Source organism: Nelumbo nucifera, chromosome 6 (genome assembly GCF_055504915.1).
Source record: "Nelumbo nucifera cultivar China Antique chromosome 6, China Antique-T2T, whole genome shotgun sequence".
Taxonomy (NCBI): domain Eukaryota; kingdom Viridiplantae; phylum Streptophyta; class Magnoliopsida; order Proteales; family Nelumbonaceae; genus Nelumbo; species Nelumbo nucifera.
This window is the reverse complement of record NC_142654.1, coordinates 39,909,149-39,918,698: the sequence shown is the minus strand read 5'-3', so window position 1 is coordinate 39,918,698 and position 9,550 is coordinate 39,909,149.

Sequence of the window (9,550 nt, the reverse complement as noted above, 5' to 3'; positions counted from 1 at the left end):
AATGACCACGTAGATTCATTCTAGTCCCAGATGCATCTCGCCAGGGCTGACGAGGCCTGCATGTGCGTCGCCTTCTCCATGACTTTCAAAGGAGTAGCCCGCACTTGGTATAGAAACATTACACCTGGGACAGTTAAAAGCTGGGTGCAGCTCGTACAATCATTCACCTCGCACTTCATCACCAGTAAGAAGTGCCCGAGGTCACAAGAAAGCATTCTCAGTATAGTCCAAAGGGAAGGAGAGTCAATCAGAAGCTACATCAAACGCTTCAACGACACCTGTCTGCTGATCCCAGACTTAGACCCGGTCGTGAGACTTGCGGCAGCCAAAAAGGGGATTACTCACAGAGAGTTTAAATGGCACATGGTGGCGAACAAACCCAAGGACATTACAAAATTCCTGAAGCTCGTAGATCAGTTCATCGACACTGAAGAAGAGATGAACCAACGGACTGAAGCCCCAACGGAGAAAAGGAAAAGGGAAGACCACAACTCAAACAACAAAGTCAGCAAGAGAAAGAAAAGCAGGTCCCCTATCAGGGGGAACAGGTCAGATTTCCACCCCCGAGCTCCCCCGGTTGAAAGAACAAGCTTCACGCCCCTCAACGCGAAGCATGGGGAAATTCTCATGGCCATAAAGGGCGCTTCCTTTGTAAAGTGGCCACCTAGGTTGAGAAGCGACCCACGGTCATAGCACCGAAAACTGTAAGAACCTCCGCAACGAGATTGAGGAGCTCATCCATCGCGGGTACCTGAGAAACTTTGTACAAAGAAGTATTAAGGGCCAGACAGACCAGCGAGGGGAGCAAAAGAAAGATGCTCCCGAGTCCAACAACAGGTCGAGTGAACAGAGACAACTGCCTGAAGAAAGACTAGTTCACGGGGTAATCAATACGATCACCGGCGGGTCAGTTGTTGCGGGCTGTTCCACGACAACAGGAAAGACTTCAGCTCGTGAGCTAGAACATGAGGAGTAGAACCCTCCAAAGCGGCCGTGAACTAAGGACCCTATATTCTTTATCGAGGACGACGCACGAGGGATTCAATACCCCCACGATGACACGCTGGTCATAAGAATGAAGATCAATGACTTCGAAGATAGGCGCATCCTGGTAGATTCGGGAAGTTCGGCCGATATCTTGTTCAAAAGCACCTTCGACAAGCTACAACTCCGGGAAGGCGACCTCCAGCCCGCCAGCACTCCTTTAGTGGGTTTCAGTGGAGAAGAGGTCAAACCCCTCGGACGAGTTTCCTTACCTGTGGAGATCGGTGCATGGCCCAACATCGTGAGGTTCGAGCATGTCTTCCTAGTAGTCGCAACGCCCTCCCCATATAACGCCATTGTAGGGCGGCCCGTCACTCACACACTTCGTGCAATAGTGTCAACTTACCACCTGGCCATGAAGTTCCCCACGAACTTCGAGGTAGGGGTGGCCCGGGGCGATCAACTCGAGTCCCGAAAGTGTTATATCGCTGCTCTCAAAGGAAAAGGCAAACTAGCGGATGACCTCGAACTAGAGCGGCCTACGGAATACTTTGAGGAATGAGCCACTACCACCGAAGGAGCAATCCACATACCGGCCTCAACGAAAGATCCAACCAGAACTCTCCAAATTGGAACCATGACCGAAGAGCCCCTTCGCTCTCGGCTGGTAAGTTTTCTACTTGAAAATTTAGATGTATTTGCCAGGTCCGCGGCATAAATGCCCGGTATAGATGCTAAGGTTATAACTCATAAGTTGAACACTGATCCTTTAGTTAGGGAAGTTAGACAGAAAAAACGTAACCTAGCCCTGGAGCGCTAGAAGATAGTCGATGAGGAGGTCGGGAAACTCCTCGCGGCCGATTTCATCAGGGAGGCCCACTACCCGAGCTGGGTGGCTAACCCCGTTCTAGTAAAAAAGGCCAACGGTAAATGGCGCATGTGCGTCGATTACACCAACCTGAATCGAGCCTACCCGAAAGATTGTTTCTCTCTCCCTAAGATCGATCGTCTAGTGGATGCGACCTCAGGGCACGAGTTGCCGAGGTTTCTGGATGCGTACTCGGGCTACAACCATATCAAGATGGACCCCTCCGACGAGGAAAAGACAGTGTTTATAACCAAGCTAGGCTTGTACTGTTATAAGGTTATGCCTTTCGGACTAAAAAATGCCGGGGCAACCTTTCAAAGGCTTATCAATAAACTTTTTGAGCCGTTGATCGGCGATAAGGTTGAGTGTTATGTAGATGACATGGTCGTCAAAACCCGATTTTCAGATTGTTTAATAAGTGACTTGCAGTGTGTTTTTGAAATCCTACGCAAGTATAATATGAAGTTGAATCCTAGTAAGTGTGTCTTTGGTGTCACCTCGGGTAAATTCCTGGTTACATAGTTAACCAGCGTGGAATCGAGGCAAACTCCGAAAAAGTCAAGGCTATCCTAGAGATGAAGCCACCTCACAAGTTGAAAGAGGTTCAAAGGCTGAATGGCCACGTGGCTGCCTTAAGCCGCTTCATGTCCAAGTCGGCAGATCGTTGCCTTCCCTTTTTTAAGGCAATAAACAAAAGTAAAGACTTTGAATGGACTAAAGAGTGCCAACTCGCCTTTAACGAGCTGAAGAAGTACCTACTATTAGACAGTTTTTGTATGCCCTTAGCGTCAATCAGAATGATGTACATTATGAGTTTATTGTAAATGAATAAAGTACATATTTGATTCATGTTCCTTTGGTATGCGTCTGTGTAATCCTCTTAAACTGAACACATAATGAGACTCGTGTTAGTTTAGAATGTTCACAGCCAGTGGGTCAGTCTGGGGAGACCTATCCTGATAAGGCTGACACTGATGTGCCACCAAGTTGGTTGGGGTGGCCTGTCTCAGCCGCCAGGGTGAGACCCAAGGCACATGCAGTATAGGATTAATTGAATCTTTGAACCAGACCAGATTTCTAGTATTTCCCTGGACCTTGAGATTAATGGGCAAAACTGGAAAGTTACACCCGACCCCTAGACTTGATTATGATACTACACTAGGTGTCAGATTAGGCTGTCTTTGATGTACCAATCAATGAGATCCTTAGCGGGGGTCAAGAACTGGGTATATTGGGGTAGTCTAAGAATTCATCTGAGTGGGTGATCATAGTGATAGGATCAACCCCTTTGTCGGACAAAGGTAATGATCGGGGATGCACTCTCACTGATGGAAACCAAGACTGTTGGCAGCCGATTTCAATCGTTGAGATTTGTTTTGCAAAATATATTTTATATGAGATATAAAAGTATATATATATATATTACGGTTTCCAAAATGTTTGTAAGAATGTTTTAATTCCCAGGATCCATATAAGCAGAGAGTGCAACACTGTTCCTTGCAGCCAAGGGAGAGGTCCTCTCTTGTCGGGCAGTGTTTGATCATTATGGGCTGAGAGGTTGAGTGTAAGACCATAGAGGGTAATACCTGATGGGCTAATCTTGCATCTGCCCACAGTCCCTAGGTGTTACAAGGTGGCTTGGCCCAGGGACCACTTAGGGTAAGTGTTGGGCCCATAGAGCCCATGTGATTGGTTTCAGGGGGTGCACTGTCCATAACAGTGTATTCGGCCAGGCCTTGTAACAAAGGCTGGGTTGAACCCATGTGGCTGATGCGTAGATCAATGTTTGGGTCCCACGGCATACAAGGAAGCCCAACTGGGCAGCAGTTAGGAAGGTTAAGTGAGCACATAACCTTGATGGGCCTAAAGCCCATTTCGAACTGAGCTAATTTAAGTAGTTAAATATGAGGCGAATTTTGGAATGGATTAGCAGATAGACCCTATCCACTCAGAGAGTCCAAATCTGAATGTGATTCAGATCTGGAAACCTCCTAATGAGATTAGGAGAAGGCTGATCTAATCTGCAGATAAGATAAGGGTTTATCCTTATCACCTAAAGGGATGTCTAATCCAAATAAGATTTGGATCAACAACTCCTAATGGGAGTAGGAGCTGATCCTTTAAGGTTTCAAAAGAAGGCAGGGGCGGCAACCTTCAGATCATCACAAGATCATCAGATCACTGCAAGTCTTTAGAGCTGAAATCACAAAAGAGAGAATTCAGCATACCTGCAAAAATTCTCTCTTGCCGCCTCCTTCCTGCCGCCGCCTCACCTGCCAGTTCGACCTCCTTTTCAGTGGGAGAAATCAAGATTCGATCTTGATATCAGTTCCTTGTGAAGGGACTGATAAGTGCTATTTCTTGCGAAGGACTAGGTTCTTGGAGAAGAACACTGCTGATTCTGCTCCATCCTACACTACGCCATCTTCAGTGGGAGCAGTTTTTGGATCCTTCCTTTGGCGTGAACACCTTAGTTGGGAGATATTATTTCTCCGTATCAGGTATAATCCTCTCCTACTGCTTTTGTTCAGATCTGGTTCAGTTTATGGTTCAAGATTGATCCTTGAAAATATGATTTTCTAAATAGGGAATGCGATTCCTAGTTGAAGGGAGAGAAAAAAAAAATTAAATTCGCCCACCTAATTCCGCAACTTTTGGGCGTCCATACGATGAATCTCTCATCCCTTCAGTTAGTATCCTGGTTCTGACCCAACCCGAGGAGGGTGATATTTGAAAGTTGTACCTCTCCGCGAGTGATGAGGTGGTCAGCTTAGTACTAATAAAAGAAGTAGATTGGGTCCAACGACCTATCTACTATGTGAGTAAAGTTTTGCAGGATGTAGAAATCAGGTACCCAGAGATCGAGAAGTTGGCGTGTGCACTAGTCACGGAAGCTCAGAAGCTTCACCCGTATTTCCAAGCCCACACTGTTGTAGTCCTCACAAACAAGCCTCTGAGACAAGTCTTACTCAAGTCCGAGGTATCTGGCAGACTTACGAAGTGGGCCATCAAACTTAGCGAATACGACCTCTAATACGAGCCTCGGACGGCAATTAAGGCCCAAGCCTTGGCCAACTTCATAGCAGAGTGTACCTTCAACACCGCAAGCCCCGAACTAACAGAGATCAGACACAGAGAAGAGGCCTTAACTAGTACGGCACCGAGCCCGGTCAAAGCAAGGCCAACTTGGGATGAGGAACCTTGGATCCTTCATGTGGACGGGTCGTCCAACCAACAAGTGGAGCCGACACCATACTACACGGACCAAGTGGGCTGAAACTAGAATATGCACTTCGTTCCGAGTTCGCGGCGTCCAACAACGAAGCTGAGTACGAGGCACTACTAGCTGGACTCGCTTTAGCGAAAGAAGTACAAGCAAAGCATGTCATCATCTGTAGTGACTCCCAGCTTGTAGTTAATCAAGTCACCAGAGACTACAACGCCCGCAATCCTGCCATGGCCGCCTATTTGGCCAAAGCTAAAGAAATCCTACAAGGCTTCCGATCTTATTTTATTAGGCAGATTCCAAAGTCTGAGAACGTTGAGGCCGATGCACTGTCCCGGTTAGCCAGCACGAGCAACAACACCATGAGGATCATACACATAGAGAACTTGCCTCGACCCAGCATTCTTAGGGGGGCAGAAGAGGTCGCTCCTGTTACATAAACAGAACCAAGCTGGATCGACCCGCTCGCGAGCTACCTACTTCGTGGGACCCGACCTGCAGATCGCAACGCAGCCAAGAGGATAGAACGACAAGCGGCCAAGTATGTCATGATAGATGAACGATTGTATCGAAGATCCTACACGCTCCCCTACTTGCGCTGTTTGCGACCGTCAGAAGCTGAGCTCGTTCTCCACGACACCCATGAAGGCCTATGCGGCGGACACTTGGGGGGCAGGGCTCTCGCGCAAAAAGCACTTCGACAAGGTTACTACTGGCCCACGGTGAAGGTAGACGCACTCGAGCTTGCCAAGAAATGCGATAAATGTCAAAGGTATGCCAACATCCATCACCGATCGGCTGCCGACTCACCAGCCCATGATCATTCGCACAGTGGGGAATCGACATCCTTGGACCATTCCCACCAGCAACAAGACAGAGAAAATTCTTAGTAGTAGCAGTAGATTACTTCACAAAGTGGGTAGAAGCGAAACCCCTAGCAACAATCACAGCTCGAACCGTGCATAACTTCTTTTGGAAGAAGATAGTATGCCGCTTCGGATTGCCCCGAGTGCTCATTTCCGACAATGGTAAGCAGTTTGAAGATATCAAGTTCTAGAACTGGTGTGCGGAAATGGGGATGCAACATAACTTCACTTCGGTAGCACACCCCCAGGCGAACGGGCAGACAGAAGTCACGAATAGAGCCATACTCCGCGGACTGAAGGCTTGCTTATCCCGAGCTAAGGGGTTATGGATAGAAGAATTGCCCAGTGTACTATGGGCCTACCGAACTATAGCTAAGACCGTCACAGGAGAAACCCCCTTCAAGCTTACCTATGGCACAAAAGTAGTAGTCCTAGCCGAAATTGAGGTACCCACACTACGTTTGGAAGCCTACGACGAAGAGGGAAATGATGACGAGCTCTGCACCAACCTCGACCTAATAGAAGAGGTGCGGGACCTTGCATACTTCCAAACCGCAGCCTACCAGCAAAAAGTAGCCTGATATTATAACGCCCAAGTCAGAAAGCGATACTTCCGCGTTGGAGACTTAATTCTCCAGAAAGTTATGGTGCCCGAGCCCGGTATAGGTAAGCTCGGACCGAACTGGGAAGGTCCCTACCGAGTGAAGCGGATACTAGGAGAAGACACGTATGAGCTTGAAACCCTAGACGCGCATGGAACATCAGCAACCTAAGGCAGTATTATCTCTGATTACGAATCAAAGCATCAGCCCCAAAAACAAGTAAGCAGGCTCTAACTCTTAAATTGTAATTTCTAAGCCCGTAGTCTAATATGGGAGTACTAACTTCGCCATCGGAGCAACCCCGTCGGGTTAGTACCCCGAGTCCTCTGACATTTAGTTCCTTACAGGTCTCCAAGGAGCAACTAACTCTAGGAGTGGACTACGGGTCCCTCCTTAAGTCTAAGGGCCACAAGAAGACCCCAGTTGTCACTTCGGCCTGGGTGAAATCCAGGAGTGGACTACGGGTCCCTCCCTAAGCCTAAGGGCCACAAGAAGATCCTAGTTGCCACTTCGGCCTGGGTGAAATCCAGGAGCGGACTACGGGTCCCTCCCTAAGCCTAAGGGCCACAAGAAGACCCCAGTTGCCACTTCGGCCTGGGTGAAATCCAGGAGCGGACTACGGGTCCCTCTCCAAAGCCTAAGGGCCACAAAATGTCGAACTGACAAGGACATGGACGCTACGAAAAACTTAGTTATCTCTAACCTAAGGAAAGGACAACTCGGTTATGAACCTTACGGTGTCTATTCCACCCCTGTTGCTCCTACTTAGCTCGGTAGCCCGATAGTCCGGGGTAACCCGCGCAGCCCCGAAGTGACATAACTTCACTTTTGGTTATCCTTACTCATTGCCGGCTCAGTAGCTCGACAGCTCAGACAACCTATACGGTAAATTGCCCAGCTCGGAGTCCACTCACACTTGGAAGTACTTTTTGCACTCATAAATACTCAAGAAATTACATTTCATTAAAGGGAGTTCGAATACAAGAACTTTTACCCGAGCTCAAAGGCTCGGGATAGTACATTCACGGTTCAGAAAGAGAAAAAAGAAAGAAGCCATCACTCAGAAGGGCCCACCGCCTCGACCTCAGTGTCGCCATCCTCCCCCAAAGAGTCGGGCTCTGCATCCGCCTCCCTGGCCACTTCGGGGTCCAAGCTCGCCATCGTGATCCCACCAAGATCAAGGTTAGGAAACTTCTGACGAACTAAGTATCGGCACAGCTTGAACCCTGCGCGGTAGGAGTCCGATCCATATTCAACCTATAGAGCCTCGAATTCTGTGGACTCTTTGAAGCTCTCCATAGCTTTGACCCTCTCCTGCGGGATAGAAGCTTCGAGGTCCATGATCTCCCGCTCCAGACACGCTTTCTCCTCGCTCAGTGAGGAAATCTGCCTCTCCTGAGTTAGGATAAGCTCCTTATGGGCCTCAACCCCCTTCTTGGCCCTAAGTGCCTCGCCTCGAGCATGGTTCAAATCGCGGTGGAGACTCTGCATCTGCGTTCTGGAGTCTAAAGCTTCCTTCGTATGGATCGCCACCTAGCAAGCCAACGCACGACCCGCGGAGTTAACCTGGAAACCAGAAAGCCAAGGTAAAAAAAAAAAAAAGAAGAGAAAGGGGAAGAGGAAAGGTAGAAGGCTCACCACCATACAGTGGCTGGCAACTAGTCCTAGGAGGGCGCTCGGAGCCAGCTCGGCCCACTTCAAGATTTCTTCCTCGAAGACAGCTTCCCGACTTTTCCGCATGGCCTTGACATGGTCCATGATGTTGTCCTTCACAGCTGGAAGATAACTTTCTGGTCCATCCACAGGTATGGACGAACTCCCCAGCTCTTCAGACCAAACTTCCTCGCACTGGACCTCAGCCGAGGTCTCAGGGGCAGCAGACTGGGCCTCCTCCTGAGGTATGGAGGACGGTTCCACGATAACAACCTCGGGAGATTGCTCGGCCTCCGGACGCGGTCTCTTGGCACCTCTCTTTCTCCCCTTCTGGGAGCTCCTCAGAAGGCTTTTAGCGTTGATCGGCATGGTATCTGCCAAAAATGAAAGGTAAGATTAGTCACGAACAGATCCGGATCTCTAGAAAGTAAAACCCAATACGACCTACCAGGACTCAAGCCGCCCTGCACAAGCTTGTCTTCAGCAAGGTAATTCGAGCAGAGGAAGCCGAGCTCCGCCCAAGACTTAAGCATCTCTCTCGTCTTCAGGCCCAGCCTAACACCGGGTACCTGGACTGCCGGCCTCCATTGGGTCAAAAAGGGCCACCCCTCGGGGTTACAAACTACAAAGTAACCCCGTTTCCAGGCTGGAATCTTGTTAGGAAGTTTGTACAATAGCTTGTACCTCGAGCGAGGAGATAGGTAGTAGGTTCGCCTGTGCTCGGGAAGAATGCAGGAGGAGTTTTTCTTGATGGATAGGATAGTGGAAAAGGTGTCGAGGTCAAGGGGAAGACAGTACTTGTAAAAGAGCGAAATGGTCCCTACCACATTACGGACAGAGCTCGGGTGCAATTGATCTATGGTTATATTAAAGGACTTTAGGACCTTGATGATCAAAGGATGTAACGGAAAACGAAGACCAGCCGCGAGCTGCTCTTCAAAAAACACAATCTCATTATGATCGTGCTCCCAAGGGAAGTTACCGTGAGGAAGGCTATAGGAGAACTCCCTCGGGAGGTGGTACTGGTGAACTAGGGCCTGAAGTCGGTCCGAGGTCTTGGTTGAAGGACCGAAGTTGTCTGGCTCCTCACCTTGGCTAGAGGTGGATGCCTGACCACCCGAGGCCTCTTGGGCCTCTCGAGGAGTCTGTGCTTCAGAAGGGCCACGAGCTGCCCTCGTCGAAAGGGCCATCGGAACTAGAAGGCGACATAGAGATAAAACTGAAAGAAAAGAAGAAGCGAAGGGAGACTCACCAAAGGTGGACGACCTGACTAGGAGGGAACGACGAACTGGGAAAATCCAAGCTGAAGAAGCAAGGGCGACCTCAAGATAAGAGCTGATGGATTTTTGCC